This window comes from Lathyrus oleraceus, chromosome 2 (genome assembly GCF_024323335.1).
Source record: "Lathyrus oleraceus cultivar Zhongwan6 chromosome 2, CAAS_Psat_ZW6_1.0, whole genome shotgun sequence".
Classification (NCBI taxonomy): Eukaryota; Viridiplantae; Streptophyta; class Magnoliopsida; order Fabales; family Fabaceae; genus Lathyrus; species Lathyrus oleraceus.
In genome coordinates, this window is record NC_066580.1 from 444649088 (window position 1) to 444666898 (window position 17811).

The 17811-nt window shown below is 33.7% G+C and overlaps 1 pseudogene; it reads right to left on the reverse strand.

Annotated features, from left to right (window-relative positions):
* Positions 1-12153: 12153 nt before the first annotated feature.
* On the reverse strand, positions 12154-16494 carry LOC127120189 (probable ubiquitin-conjugating enzyme E2 18; annotated as a pseudogene).
* Between the last annotated feature and the right edge of the window lie 1317 nt (positions 16495-17811).

Consider the following 17811-nt stretch of genomic DNA (forward strand, 5'->3'; position numbering starts at 1 on the left):
TGGAATCAAGAACCAAGTGCCTTATATTCGCACTAAGGAGCTCCACAAATACCAAGTCCTTGCTGAAGCCTTCCACATAGGGAAGAAGGAAGTGGAGTTGAACTTGAAACCTAAGGGTGGAATTCATGGCTTCACCTCAAAGTTTCTCGTAGATAAAGCTACTGCCTTCACCGAAGATGAGAATTGGACGGCCTTCAATGCCATTCTAGCTCTACTAATCTATGGGATCTTACTGTTTCCAAACATGGAAGAATTCGTGGATCTGGCTGCTATTCACATCTTTCTAGATCAGAACCCTATTCCCACTCTTCTTGCTGATACTTTCTACTCCATCCACGTGAGGACCCAGAAGAAGAAGGGAACCATCATCCGTTGTACCCGTTTGCTGTATAGATGGTTTATTTCGTATCTACCCAACAAAGGTCCTTTCATTGAAAACAAAGACAATTTGAAATGGTCCCAGCGGATCATGTCCTTGAATGCCGAAGACATATCCATATATTCTCGAAGGCTATGATGGCAGCAGAGAGTTAGAGGATTCCATCAAATCTAGCACTGCAACAAAGAACAAACTTGAGACATTGATGAAGGCTATGATGGCAGCAGAGAAGAAGGAAGTTGAACAGGGCGATGATGGCAATGAAGGAACTGATGTTGAGGACTATGATGGTGAGGGTGACGTTGATGAAGAAAAAGAAGATGAAGGAGAAGAGTATGCAACAGCTGACTCAAATAGTCAGGAAGATATTTGATTGCAGTCTTGTTTTGTTCTTTATTTGGCTTTGTTTTGTGGTCTGTGACCAGGATATTATGCACCCTTAGGTGCCCCTTGTGTGTGATTATTAACTTTATGAATGTAATTTTATCTGGTTTGGATAGATGCTTACGTTTGTCATATTCTGGCTAAAAAGGGGGAGTATTACTTGTGAGGTTTGTGAGTCTGACCACTAACAACTAACTACTGACTGTCATGATGTGCTTAAGAAGGAGTTCCTGTTCTGACTGGTTGTTGTGTTGTGATGTCAAACATAATGTTCTGACATCAAGTTGTCTGAGTTTTTGTTTTTGTGAGAAGTTCTTTTTCTGCTGTGTATGCCTCTGATGTGTGTACTTGGACATGTCTTGTTTGCTATGGATGATCCCTTAAGGGGGAGTCCTGGTTATGTGAAACAGGGGGAGTACAGACTCTGTCTAGTGTGATTGCTTGATTACCTCTGTGATGTGTGTTTGATCTATTTTTCAAACTTATATAGTTTTGTTTGTAACCTGGACTGTGGTGCTGGTGTGCAAGGTGTATTTGGTTATTTTAGCCAAAATTTTCCAAAGGGGGAGATTGTTAATTCTTTGTATTTGTGATTGGCAGTAATTTTGGTAAAACTAACATAGTTGCAACATGTTGAACAAGATGTCCTAACATGTGGATTTGACATCTTGTCTGAAACAGGGTTTACTTTTGGTAACGTTTGATTGTTTAACTGATTACATAATATTCTAGGAATATTAAGTAATCCCATGTGGCGTCCATGAGTGAGGAATCAAAGATTCTAATTGATTTTAAACTTATTCTGTTTTCTAAATTTTGAGACATTTTAGGAAACTTTTGATTGGTAACCTAACATTGTGTAGTTGTTCATCTGCGTATACCAGGCCCAAATCCAGTTCATTATATGGCTATATATAGAATGCCTCAAACCTAATTGAAGCACGAAGAAAAGAAGATATCAATGTGGTGTTAGGGTTTGAGAGGATGTGTTATTTGTGAGCCTCTCTAATATCATCTTGACATAGGAGTAGGAATGTGTTAATTGATTGTAAGGATTGTCAAGCATTTATAAGCTTTTAAGCATTGAGTAATTGTGTGTCTGTGAAGTGTGACTTCAGAGTTTCTTGTAATTATTTGAATTGTCACTACTGTGATTGAAAGGGAAGTGAGAAGGGTCTCACACCTAGGAGTGTCTTAGGTAGAAGTTAAGCACAGGTAGTGATTAGGGTGTAGACTATAAATTGGAGATAATTTGCAGAAGGCCTACAAACTGATATTATTTAGTGGATTTCCTCCTTTGCTTGTAGCCCCCAGATGTAGGTTTTGTTGTACACCGAACTGGGTTAACAACTCTGTGTGTTCTGTTATTTTATGTTCCCATATATGTAATGTAGCTTGTTATTGTGTGTTGATCAGATATCAGTGTCTCGACATCGCTTAGGAGATCTGATATCTGCATACCAGAATTTTAGCCACTTTATGATTTATTGATTTTTAAGGTACAATGATGGATGTTTGAAGCTCGTATGATCATATCATGATGTAAAATGAGGTTTGGAGCTTTGTGAGGTGATTTTAGGTCAAGTCCATAAGTGAATTCAATGCCTTGAAAGTCCAAAGTTCATGACCAAACTAAGTACTTGTAACATGAACTAAATGGGTGTTTTATTGGTGAACTATGGTTGAAATTGAATTGAATTGAAGGTGAATGGATTGTGGTGTGATAGGATGATCAAATGAGTCAAAGCATAGAATCAATGGATGCACAAACTAGGGTTTCTTGGTTAACAAGCTTCATCAAGAATCATGGCCAATCAAATTAGGGTTTTGAGGTGCAAGGATGTATTGAAGTGATTAAAAGTGTTGTGGCGTGAAAAAAGTTTGGATATTAGGGGTCCTCAATGGTGTGGTCAAGACTTAAGATGAACCATGACTTGTACAAGCCAAAGAGGATCAAGAACTAGAGTTGAGGTCCTTGGGTGGCCAGATGAATCTTCATGTATATTCAATGGGGACTCACCATCTAATTAGGGTTTTGGAGAGAGAGTGAGATGTCTTGAATGATTCTCCAAGATTGTGGGATGCTTGGGGATGAAGATAAGGTTGAGGTGGCTTGGGCACACCTCAACATGACCAGAGAGTCTTGAGGCTTCATGATTGAACCTCATGCCTTAAGTTTATGGAACATTATGGATCATTAGGTATGAATGCTTATGAAATGATATATGAGGGATACAATGCTTAGTTAGGTAGGGTGATATGGAGGTAGGGTGAATTCGAGGGTATGACACCCATCACTAATAAAATCTTAGCCAAATGGTCAGCTTAAAAAGGGTTTTAATTGTCAATGGTTAGAGGCTCACTTTGGTCAAGTCTAACTATCTATAACATGGCTTTTTATACTATCAACGTTTATTTTTGGCATGTGGATCTTCTTAGAATAATTGAAAAGTCTTGTAGAAAATTCATTTGGGCAAGTGATATTTTTCAGAATAATTTGTTCATGGGGGCTTGGAAAAAAACTCGTCAGCTTTACAAATGTGGCGGTCTTGGTCTAAGGTCACTAGTTAGACTAAATTAGGTTACTGATCTAAAACTAGGATGTGAATTAATGAATAGCATGGGGGTTGGGGCTATCCTCCTTAAGAGCAGGATTTTGAAAGCAAATGGTATCATCAAAGACCATATTTTTTCAACTATTTAGACTCGAATCAAAGCAAAGTATGCAACCATTACCAAACAATAATAATTAGTTTCTTGGATCTGGAAATGGCATTAGAATTTGGCTTGACTCTTGGTGTGGTCAACCTTTAATTCCGAGTTCATCTTTAGAGTTCCTTCGTACAAAGGGTATCAAGGCTAACATTATAGTTTCTAAGTTCATCAAAGATGACCTGTAGTACTTTCGCCATTGTTCGAATGAGTGGATCCCTGTTCTGTCAACCACAATCCCTCTTACTCTTGCTACTAGTGGTAGTTATAGGTACTCCCTCATTTGGAATCAAAATGAATCTAGACATCTTACTTTAAAGGATTCTTATAATTTCAAGACTTGTTTTCTCCCTAAACTTTCATGTGGTGATTTTATTTTGAGCAAGGACATTCCTCCAAACAAATCCTTGTTGGTTTGGAGAATCATGGATGGAAAAATCTCTACTGACAATTTGGTTATAACTAGAGGGATTTATTTGCCCTTTAGATATGGTATCTCTAACTCTACTATAGAGAACATACCTCACATATTCTTTCATTGTAGATTTTCCAATGCTCTGTGGAGTTGGCTTTGAAGAAAGTCCAACATTAATTTGCATGTGGGGTCTTGTTCACTACTAGGAAAAACATGTTTAACCTCGTTTGGATATGAGGTGTTACCTCGATTTCAAAGGAAAAATAGCAAAGGGCGTCATAAAAAGTTCTTACTTTACCTCTCGATTGAAACTCTATCGAAGAAAAAGGTTGAACATGTAATGGGTTCGATCCCCACCAACTGCTTATTCATTTTTTTTAAAGGGGCTACTTTACCTATCGGTTATTAGTATAACCGAGGGGATATTAATAAATAATAACCGATAGGTAAAGTAGCCCCTTTAAAAAAAATGTCAAACATTTATGCTCGTAGATTTGTAAAATAAGACACTTTGTATATTAATAAAATAAGAAATATATATATATATATATATATATATATATATATATATATATATATATATATATATATATATATATATGTTTGATTATAAATGATTTTATATTTGAATAAGTTCTTTTAAAAACGAGTTGAATAATATATTTTAGTGTAAAAATTATGTTTAAATTTAAAAATTAAAAATTATAATTTTAAATAAAATCATTTTTTTATTTAAAATAACTATACATATCAAAATCAATTTTATAAATTTTATATAGTTCATAATCAATTTTAAGTATTCAAATATAAAACCAAACTCATTAGAATTTTAATAATACTATGCTCAAACTTATCAAATCCTCAAACTCATTACAATTCTAGAGGAATAAACCTCCACGAGGATTGATAGATGATATATTCCCGAAATTTCCATCCTCTTGACTGTACTAGTTTGTGATGAATTAATATCATTATCTATCCGTGATGTGTTGATAGCAAACACTTGACAGATGTACCTCTTGTATCAGAGCATGTCATGTCATTATATCTTGTGGCTGTACTTGTTACAGAACATCGAGGCACGGCAATGTGATTGAGAGAGTTCGAAGATATTAACGTTGTTTGTTAGCATAGGATTCGTCATTTACCTTTGTCACATGCTTCTTCTTCTTATTTAATTATAAGTTTACTGCCCAAAGCTGCTTCTCACTCAAATGTCCTTAATTAATTAATCAATCAATCACAACTTCAATATGTTACACTAGTTTGTTTGCAACCAGATAGTTTTGGAATTATCTGAATTAGCCCAAATTTCTTTCTAATTTTAGAAAAAGAGACTTCAAATTTTGAAAATTCTTAATATAGGAAGGTTACTCAAATAGAATAAGCAAATTAGTTTTAAAGGAGGTATCAAAATAATACACACTTAAAAGATAAAGAGTTAAAGACAAAAGAAACGGATTAAAGTACACAATAAGTATTTTAAAATTTTATTTAAAAAGTATTTAAATATTTAAATTAATTGTTATCTAAACAAAATCATAGATGAAGTATGGATCTTTCTTAAAATAATCATGTTTTCTAATAAAATTATCTAAATAACAATGTTTTTTCAGTATTTTTTAAATTTATGCAAAAGACAATCAATTGAATTGGCACATATATTACATAAATTAGAAGGCAAATCCATTAAACAAAGTCTCTTATAAGCCAAGTCAATCCAATCAATTTATCTGATATGTATTAGTCACATATTTTTTATAAAATATTATTCCCTCCGTTCTTTTTTAAGTGTCATTTTTTTGACTTTTTACACATATCAAGGAAGCTAATCATTATTGTTACTTTTCAAATAATAACTATTGTTTTACCTATAATACCCCTATTATTTATTATATTCATTTTACTTTTTCTCTCTCTATAATAATTATTTAGGGGTAATTTTGACAAAATTGTAATTAATACTACCTTGAACTTTGCAAGTGACAATTAAAAAGAAACATTTTTTTTATAAGAAATGGACACTTAAAAAGGAACGGAGGGAGTATATTTTAATAAGCATCATTTTATATAAAGTGAGTGGTACCTTCTACATTTTTTTCACACCTCTTCTATTTTTTTTTAAATGTCTTCATTTGTTCTAACATGAATATTAAAAGATATGGACATATTTCTTTTTAGAACCAAGTCTCTAATGAAGATGCGTTTTTGGAACATCATGAGTTTTGAACAACTTGAGAGGAACTTGATCTTTTTGTTAGACGAAGAGATTAATGATGATAAACAAATTAGAAGTATTTAGAGACTTGTTTCATACATTCTATTACGGATGACAATGATGATATCCAATGTACGTGGTTGTTAGTTAAAGATGACAATGATGATATCCAATGTATGTGGGTGTCAGTTAAAGATGACAATGATGTTAGTGAACAACATAATAAAAAGTCATTATTTTAGGCGTGTTTATGTATTGTTGTTTGTGTTGTTGTTTTAGGCGTGTTTATGTTCGTTTTGTTGTAATCAAAAGTCGTTATCTATTTTAAATTCCAAGGTTACAAAAAATATAACAACATAATAAATTATCTTCAAGACCTTGTTCCAACATTGGGACAATGTTTATGTGTGTGCACGGGCTAACGGCATATACCACACTTTCTTTCCAATTTTCCAGTCATATCCATTTCAGTTGTAATACGCGTCATGTTGGGGTGATCATTTTTCGTCATTCTCATATTTTTGTTGTGTCAAATTCCTTCCCTTTTATATGTAAGTCAATATTCATATTTTACTACCAATGGAAAACTATTGTTGTATATATCGAATATATTTACGACTTTGTAAATGTCGGATAGATACATGAAAACGTCTTAGTGAACACTTGAACGTGCCACAATGAAATGGGAGCAAGGCATACATAAGGCTTAAAACTTTCTGCAGTCGCACCAACCTCTATGTAGTTCAACCTGATAGTATCTCTTTGGCCTTTATTATTTTCCGATAGCACTGGTTTTAGTGTATATATTATGTATTTATCCTTTTTAAGAAACATAGATAAAATAGGAATATTTAGTCGGGGCTCCTCTTGTTTGTCCTATCTCTATAGCTCTTTGTGTAAAAACGCAAAGAAATGCATATTTATATTTTATGGATGTGCCATTTTGCTCTAAGCGTGGAGTTGGTCAAGATTACGGTCCCTAGCTCTTGTCAACCACAACATCTTCACATTCCCCTACGTAACAAAGGAAGTTTATAAAATTATTTTTATTTACTTACTTTAAACTATTAATTATAAATAATTTATTTTAACTTTGTTGGTTTAGGTGGTCCGTCCGTGGGATGAATTACAACAGATGTCCTAGAAATTGTATTACTCAATATCAAAATTTCTTAGATCACCTACAAATCAAACGATGTATTGTCAGTAAACTAATCATTTCATATTTTTAATATTAACCATTTATTAATATAATTTATTTTTCCTTTACAATTTATTTAGAGGTCATATATGGGTCTAGAACATCGACATGAAAAGGAACGAAGAAGATTCATTTATTTCTACTGCAACAACATCGATCATCAGGTTCACCACTGTGGAGATGCACCATAATGACCATGTGAAAGTGTAGTCCGACATGCATCAAGAAATATCATATCTCATGAGGTGCCTCAGACAATAACATCAATGTAAAGTCTCGGAACAATGGAACTTAGACAATTGGAAAGCCTTCGCTAAAGCTTAGTGTCGTCAATGGAGGCACTGTCTTCAACGGGTCTTAATTAACATTGTTATGTCAATCGAAACTAAATCGAATCATAATTATATTTATTGGTATAGATCATTACAATTGATTTTTTCTTCAAAGATAGGTATTTATACGACCTACGCAAAACCACTTACACACAACAAGCTTTAACATGTAATCCCGAACAAAATTACCAAACCACTAACACAAACACACTACCCAACAAAATTGCCAACCAACAAACACCTAAACCCATAATCAATACATGTCACACACCCAACCATAAAATCAAGAGCATACCACATACCACCACCACTAACATGATTATTATCAAGACTCCCAACAAACATATGTCGCCAACGCATCTTCCTACCATAGCCAAAATACCCAAGAAACATATAACACCAACATTTCCTACCATAGCCAAAACACTCAAACATCACAACACCGAAACATCCAACAAACATATGGCTACCAAACACCACAACAACCATTTCTTCCTTTCTCCAAGGAAGCATTCACACCAATGTCGTCATTCAATCGACCAGGTCGCTCACCAATAACCCCATCAAACCAAAGAACACAACCCAAGTACAACGACATTGTCAAGAAATTCAATTACAACAACGCGTTAATGCACTCACAAGACTACTTAGAGTTACAAGAAATTCTTAGGGAATCTAGTGATGGTGATGCTCCAAGGATCTCGTATCAAACACCTCAGTAAGTTAATCAACATAGATGTGTACGATAAAAGATACATCAGGGGTGTGGAACCGGTGGCATGTATGATCAAGTGGATTGTAAAAAATATTCTTATATGTAATCTGATTTAAATTAAATATTATTAGTATTTTTTCAATTTTTTTAATTAAATAATTGTTTTACAACAAAAAATGCAACACATAAGCATCAGATAAATTGGCATCTCCTCTGAATATCAATACATAGGTACCAATTGGATTGGCTTAGCTTATAGGAGACACCAACTTAATTGGCTTAGTTTCTCATTTTCCCAATGAAGATGCTAACTTAATTGCCTTGTGTTCTACATTGTAATTTTTTTTTTTGAAACATGAATATTTTGCAAAATAATGTGAAAACATGGTTGTTTGAATAATTTTGTTGAAAAACATGGTTTTGAAAGAAAAAAATATCAAATATGAAGCTTAGACCATTTTATTATAAAAATAAATATATTAGTTTTAAGAATGAGAGAATTCATTTTTTCTCAAAATCGTTAACTTTTAAAGATGCAAACATTTTCATTTTAAAATTTAAAATCTTTGTAGAAATGTTTTCCATGAAACCTTGGAAAGCTCCTGGTCCGAATGGATTCCCTGTATGGTTTTATCAGAAGTCGTGGGATATCGTAGGCCATAATGTTTGAAAGTTTGTGCATGGGGTTTGGAATAAACCAGGAGAGATGCATCTCTAGAATATTTTGGAGGTTAAATCACGTCAGACCCTTCCCCTTCCTCATTTTTCATTTTCCTCAAACACAATTTCAAACTCTCTCAAATTTTTTCTCTACACCAAGTCAAAACTCAATCAACAAGGCTCAAGGGAACTCCAATCAATCTCTTGTAAGTTTTTTGAGTTTTTGATAAATTTTTTAGTTTTGTGTAAATGAGTAGAAATCGATTATTAAGGTTAGAAATTAGTAGAAATAGCATTTAAGATAGTTTAGACATAGTGTATTAAACGTTTGTTGGCTGAAAAGGTTGATCAAAGCATATTTTTATGGGATTGCATGGGGTAAATTCACGTCATTGACATAGTTGTTGAGTTGCGAAAATTCCGGATATGCATCTCCAAAAAATTTCAGCATTTTAGTTTCCCAGATTTCAGAGATGCATCTCAGAAATTTTCTCAGTATTTGTTTTTTTTACTTTCTTGTTTGTGGTGTTGTTTTCCTACATTAATACTCTGCTTTACTTTAACTTACAGGCATAATGACTGATAAACACGATAGACCGAGGCACTTGAGGGTTGCTCAACATGCATCAGTGCAGCGGAGGAAGAGTTAGCAGGATCCCGAGGCTCCTTGTCCCTCTGGTCATATAGAGCCATATACTTCTGGGGCTCATACTTCTCCTCAGGCCGCTCCATCTTCTTCTTTATCTGGCTTGTCTCATCCGAATGAGGATTGGTTTCAAGTAGTTTTGTCCTTATCTGGCCTGAAGAACTTATGCATGATTGGTTATACTACGGTCAACAACGGGATGACCTAAAAGACTATTGTTCATATCACACTCTATGATGTCTCGTGTTTGCTACATCTTCCGATCAGGGGGAGACTCATAGATCATAAGAGGATTACCAAAGACGAGGCATTCAATATGATGGTAAACCATATAGGGGATGACCTAGGGGAGACGAAGGACGAGTTGGATAGGACCAAGGGTGCTCATGCTAGGTTTGAATACTTGAAGAAGATATATACATTTGAGCTACAGAGAGCACATCAGGCCATATGTGGTGACGAGCAGGTGGGGCTCCATATAGCGCATGCTATGAGAGCATACCTGCTATATTTGGTTGGCACTTCCATTTTTATGGACAAGAGTGTCACGTATACATATGTCGTCTACTTATGGTACTTTCTAAATTTCTAGTGAATCCATGGGTACAACTGGGGGCCCACTTATTTGGTCTACTTATACTCAAAGTTGAGAGAGGGTTGTATGTGGAAGACGAAGCAGGTGACATACAACGTGACACTATTTACGGTAATAATTATTGGACTTTTAGTGTTTCTTTGTCATTTTCATTTCATCTTTGCAAAGACATTACTGATAATTCATGTGATCCATACTTTTCATTTTAGGCATGGATCCTCCAACACTTTCTGTGCATCTCCTATTGAGCGAGTGTTGAGACTTACACTGAGGATATCTCGCAGGCTACTATTTTTTTCCCGCTCAGAGCGAATCGGGCGGCTGAGTCTTTCAGAGTGTATCTTGACCATTTTGTTGTCGGGGACATACACTTCAACAGCTGTGTGGATCATCGTCAGATATGGTCATTTGACGAGATAGTGTTATACTATAAATGGTTGGCCTACTGATCGCGTCTCATTTCTCCGTATTTTCCAGATCGCGTCATGCGGCAATTTGGCTACACTCAGACCATTCCTAGACATTTGTTGTCTCTGCTCCTCCTGTTTTGAGACATAGACAGATAGATGACATGTTTGTAGATTTTGAGAATCATCTGGTACCGGAGGAGGCACTGAGCATCATAGTCGTCCATGACTGGAACTACGTTGAAGGGTATATCAGATGGTTCTCCATGGTGTCACATTTGTATATGGTGCATGTTGCTCCAGGAGACCCACTTATACTGGCTCATCAGGAGATATTAGAAGAGGAGCAGACACAACTAGATCATGTTGAGGATGTCTTGCCTAGATGTCGTTGCATTATGGAGATTGCGCAGACAGGCATTGACAGAGGTATCTTCCCTGATGGGTCTGATGTGAGGCAGATCCTAGATGTCATCATAACGGAGGCACATGGAACATTGATGTATCGGAGACAGCGCCGGAGGATGGGGGATTGATAGCCGAGGAGGTGGAGGAGGCAAGAAGAGGTAATCAGATATACACAGTAGTATATTAGTATATAGCAGTAGTACTATGGTCTGTATTTTATTTTTGACATTCTGCTACTTTATTCGTATCGATTGTATGACAATTTTGATATTTATTGGTCTTTTATATGTATATGGCATTTTTTAACCATCTGATTTTATGTACGTCTATTTTTTATTTTTTATTGTATCGTATGGTTTAAATCTGCATCTAGATACACGTAAACACAACTTAACATAAAACCTTTTGTTCTGATACATTACGAAGTTGTATCTCTGGAATATGCACAAAGATGCATCTCCGACTCAATTCACGTATAATGACTTCTGAGTGTCATATATAGTATGTTTTAAATTGTTACAAAGATGCATCTTCAAAATATTTCAAAACTCATTCAGAATTTAGTGTGACCAGAGATACATATCCAAAATCTGAAAGAAGTTACACAATTTCGCGTGGTGGATAAAAAATCTAAAGGTTGAATTAAAAAATTCCTCTTTTTCTATTACCTCAATTTTAATTTAATTTATCCATCTCAATGTCTTTTGAAAAACCCATTCCCATGGCAGCTTTTCTATTACCTAAATCTTAGTTTAATCCATATCAATGTCTTTTGAAAAGATCTTGTTCCCTAAGACAATCCTCTTCAACAGGGCATCCATGTGTTTCAAACAAAAATTCTAAATAAATAAATAAAATAAAAAACATCATCCATAAATACCTATATAAAGTTAACAATCATATTAACAAAAATATAAATTAAAAAAATAGATTTCATTTTCTAGAGTTCGTAAGTTGAACCATTCCAAAGAGGGAATAGTCTACAATTTAGCTGCCAAACATGTAAATATTATGAGTTTTGTTGTATGCCATTATCGAAACCACAAATATTATGCATGTATATTGCCAATTAGGACATATATAGACCAAATGAGGGTTAATCAGCCATCAATATCCATATTCAAATAGCATTGAGATTAACAACATTGTTCTGAATTGTTTGATCATCAAAGTTGCTCACAGAATTTCCTGATTTCCTCTTCCTTTACAAATTACCAGGCAATTTTAATTTACAGGAGAATAATTATCCATTTAATTAAAGTGATCCTGGTTTCTCGTTATGTTTTTTTCCCACGACTTTGCATTTCTTTCAGAAGGATAATCCTCTATTTCACTTTTGTGAACTTATTCGCGAAAACCGGTCATCATACTTTGTCATCATGGAACCACCACCTTGTCTCCTTGGGTGATCGCCCATTTCTGCAGTTCTTTACATAGCGGTCATTATCTTCAGGGCGTTGCTGCAAAAGAAATCAAGTAAGCGTCGTTAAGTCATAATGACCCCAAATTTGGTATGGATCACTAATCCAACTGAATTTTCTGTTAGAATCTTAAATAGTGACCAGTAATGTTTACAATCTTCTATCAAATTAGTTTTTGTTCAAGTACATATGTAGCCAAATATGGCCACTTGGCCAGTTAAAGAATGTATTTGATCTAAAAAATCAGCATCCTATATAAATGGAAGAATAAGGAAACCAAAAGCTTTGCAGCATTAAATTCATACCTTTGCAGGTGAGCTTGAAAGCATAGACAGAATGCTAATGCAAATAGAACTAACAGTCATTGCAGGAGACCATGAATCATATAATATATCTGCATAATTCCAAGCATATTAATGTCAGCTCACTAGCAAAAACCAGGACCAAGTCAGTCTTTTTTTCTTCAAATAATTAGAAAAATAAAATTGACTAAAATAGATTTTATAGCTGGTAGTCCTTTAAAATCACAGATGCAGAAAATGAATAAAACAGTTATCTAATATATTGAACTAATTACTCCAAACATCAAACTTCAAAAGAGAAAGGTCAGCCATTTGTACATACTTCACAAGTTTGTTCATTTTAAATTCCTTCCCAACCCTTAACCTCAAAGAGAATGATAAAGAGAAACTGTTATCAATATCCCGAGATGAGTATGAACCAATTGTAGAGATTTGAATGCATTTCTTACCTCAGATATTCCCATCTCCGTTGTTACCCTTCTTCAAATGCATATCATTATAACAAAAAAGAGGGAAATACCAAACAGAAATTTCTATATATAATATAACCAACAAGCATTTGCCTTATAATCAAATGCGACACGAAAAGAGCATGTTTGACATTCCATGTAGGATATCTCATAGCCAAACATTGTATCATTCATTTATATTTTTTAGACCATTTTGCAGTACAAGTTCCTAGTCAATTCCTTCCAAGACATATGGGAGAAAAGAGAAAACAAGAGAAGCAACCCAATCCAACCCAACCCAACCCAACCCAAATTTAGACACTAGATGAGAGGACGGGTTTGGAGATAAATATTATGATTAAAATATACTAAAGCTGTCAAACTGTAAACCATATTGAGCATTACTTTAATTTATTTTCTGATTCAAGGCCCAAAACATTAATAAAATGATTCAACAATAATAAGCAGTCAAATTGTAAACCATATTGAACACAACAATTAAAAACTTAAATCTACATGATTCAAGGCCCACAACATTCATAAAATGATTGAATGTTTCAAACAATACATAAACTTAAGATACCATAATTTAAAAAGTAAATTTAAATAAAAACAAAAGCAGTATCATAAGTTAAAGCCGCAACTCACAAGTTTTATATTTATAAGTAAATTCGAAGTTGTGATTCTTTATGCGCTCTAGTAAATGATAGTTCATCCTAATATTGTCAAGAACAGTGAAGATTTCTATAATAACATTCATCATCCCCTTATTCTTAAAGGAAGAACCCTAATTAAATGATCCTAAGTGATTGCACTAAGCCTATACTTCAAAAGAGCAAACAGCCCAATGCTAAAGCAAGGTGCATATAGTCATAGAGTTGGGTGAATGGGTGACTGTGCAAAGCCTTTGTTTAAGAATGAAAAATAGAGCAACGGAATCAATAATCCAATGGGATACTTTTAGTTCCTTTTCTTTTAATTACTCCTAGCCTCTTAAAATTTTCAGTTTTTCTTGTGAGAATTGACAAAGAAAATAAAAAATATATATTATTAGAAAAACAGTAAACCACTGAATTGTGCATTCAACTCTATGGCTATATGTTATCACACTGATTCATTCATGTATCACACACCTCAAATCAACCTATGATCCATCAAATGAAATAAATTGCTGGTTTTCCAAATTGTATTGTATTCCACAATACTAAAGACTATACAATACAAGATATACTGGCATTGAAAAGGAAAAGCCTTAGTAAGAAAGATGAGACCCAATCGTCCTTCTATTCCCCAAATATATGCTAAGTTATACCATAGTACTCATAACTATTGCTGATTCACCCTTACCTTCATAAAACTACAGTTCTAGCATATTCAAACCAGTATTGTTGTCCCATTAGCATATCCTATTGTTCCATTTATTTTTAAGATCTAGGTACTTCTAAACATAAGCTATATTAAAATTAAAGTAATGTTATGCCATTGTTTTTTTTTCCTACTTAAACAATAAGAATTAAATGACACTGTAATAGCATTCAATATCTTAGAAACTTAACCAAATGAAAGTATTATTATAACGACTATTAGAAGGATTTTTATAAGGCAGAGTAGTCAATAGCGGCACTATCCTGCTATAGCGGAGCGGCGTCCAACCGCTATGGGAATAGCCTTAGCGGTGCAGAACACTATAGCAGACGCTATAGGGTAAATAGCGAGCGGGATAGCAGAGTAGAGTGGTTCCCATCCCGGAGCGGTTTCTGGCCTGCTATCCCTTTTCTCTCTAAAAAACTGAAATTACCCCCTTAAATTTACTATGTTTTAAGGGTAACTTTTGGTTTTCCAATCAAATTTGAGTTGAGACTCAACCATAACCTTCCTTCATAGTCGTCTATGCACTTAAAGAGTCATGTGTGCTTTGATTTATGAATATTTTATGAGTTGAATTATTTGTTTAATTTTATATTAAACATATGTGTATAATTATTATTTGTAATTTGTCCAAAAAATGATCAAATAGAGCGGTCATCCCCCCACTATCCCAGTTTTGGGGTCGGCCGCTCTGCACCGCTATCCGGGAATGACTAGTCTGTTATACAGAGGTGTTAAAGGATGACATGACATAGTAATATTCTTTTCCAGTTTTGCTGCTTTGAAGTAACTTAATTTGTGAGCCATCAGAGAAATTTAACAAAGTAAACAACCCTGGCAAGCATCTTATTCCCCACAAATTCTTAGTGTGCAATTATAATTTTGATTAACTTGATTTCAAAGCAAATCTAAATCAAATTACAAGAAAAGAATAATCTGTCAGCAAAATCAGTGTCTCAAAGAAAGAATGGATACCCTAAAAGTAAATGCAAACAAACACAAAAGTAACACACACCACAAAAGCCATAACCTCGCATCAAAAGCCTCTGCCAACACATGAATTAAGAAAAATGGAAAATGGATACAACAGAAATCAACAAACGAAACAATTATAACATAAGATTATCCCACAAGACACACATACCTAAACAAATATGTCCATTGCTGTAGATATGAGGATGCAACGGAGCCGGATGCAAGAATATGACCTGTAAAACAGAATCACATCAGTTAACCTAACACCAGAACTCACTACAGAAAGGTTAATTGTTGTGTATAATAAATAATTAATAACCTGTGGAGCTTCCATAGGGTAATTCTCAGGAAAATCAACCTGAAGCTGATAGGTCTCATTGGTGTAAAGTGTCCCAGGAGCACCCGCCACTTCAATAACCCACCTTACATTAAAAAAAACGATTTAGAAGGACCCGTTAAACATCACAAACTACGAAACCAAATTAGGGGGTTTGGATGAGAAAAAAAAGGCGAATTAGAAGAATGAATCAGATATACCTTTGGAGATTATCGGTGACTCTGTGTTTGAAGCCAGTAGGTGGATTAACCTGCCACTCGACGAGTTCTTTCTGGAGCCTATTGCAGGCAATCTTACTGAGAATCTGAAAGCGGGATCAGAAATAAAAATAAACGAATCGAAGAATGAAATCGATGAGAATGGAAAAAAGAGGAACGAAATTAAGAAAGTTAGGGTTACCTTGCGAGAAGCAGCTGAAGAACTAGTCATGATAATTGCGCGTAGAAAGATGATCTGAATGAATGAATAAGTACCCGTGAGCGTGGACGACGGTTTCTGAAACTTTATAGTCCCCACTACCCCACGCTTTCACTATTTTATTTTTCCAAAAAATATTAATAAGACGTGTACAATGAAATAGTAAATCTAAACTAAATTTTATATCTTGACGGTTTTTTTTTTCTTGGAAATTTTTTAACATTTTATTTTTTATTTATTTATTTTTTGTTATTTTTATGATGAATTTTTGTGTTTTCAAAAAAATTATATTCAATTCATCTTAATTTATTTCGACTATAATTAAATATATTTTATTTCGGTATGGATTAAATTTTGTTGTAAAATAATTTTGTAAGGGATGAAAGTCTAAGAAAAGTTTTTACATGAACTAAAAACAAAATAAATAATGAAGATGATTTGGGCCCCTTAGGAAAGGAATTTTAGTTGGGAGAAGAAAACTTACCTTATATATTCAACACGTGTTCTAAAGAAAATTAGTCATTAATACGGTTATCTTTGAATATTATAAAATAAACGGAAAAGAATGGAGTGGAGTGGGACGGAATGGAGTTTGAAAATTTTAAAATGGACTAAGTCAAATTATTCATTCCGCCCAAATTGGAGGAGAAGAAATATGGTGATAAGTAATTGAATAGAATGGAATTCATACCACTTCATTCCACTCCATCTCATTCCGTTCTGTTTCATCCGATTTCATTGATCCAAACAAAACTTAAATTATGGTAACAACTTTATATCTATATAGTAATACTTTTGAAGAAAATTTCTATGGTTAAGATAGTTAAAATGATTTATTTTTTTGGTATAGTCACAATTTTGACAAATCAATAAATAATGTGTAATAATAAGTTTCACATATGATTATATGGTAGAGATGTATTCTCATATTTATTAATATTGTAACTAAACTCTTAACATATTAAGTATAATTATTTCAATTTATTATATAACTTTAAATTGAGGATTATGTTTTATAATTTAATGTTCTTATATGTATTTTAATTTTAAATTTAAAGATTTTGATTTTCAATGTGTTAATTATTTAATATGTTAGTTAAACTTTATTTCAATTTGAAAATTAGGTTTTCTTATTGATGTAGTTATCCGTATTTGGATTTTAAATTTAAGGATTTCAATTTTCAATATGCTTCATTTCAATTTGCGAATTAGATTTTATGTTGTGTTATACTCCCTCCGTCCCATATTATAAGCAAATTCCACCTTTCTAGATTCATTAAATAACTAACGTATCTAATCTATATATAGACCAGATACATTAATTATTTAATGAATTTAAAAATATGAAATTTGCTTATAATATGGGACGGATGGAGTATATTGCAAGATTTTAGATGGAAAATTATGATGGTTGTGTTGATGTTGATTTGAACAATATTCATTCCATTGATTGTGATTTATCTACCGTTG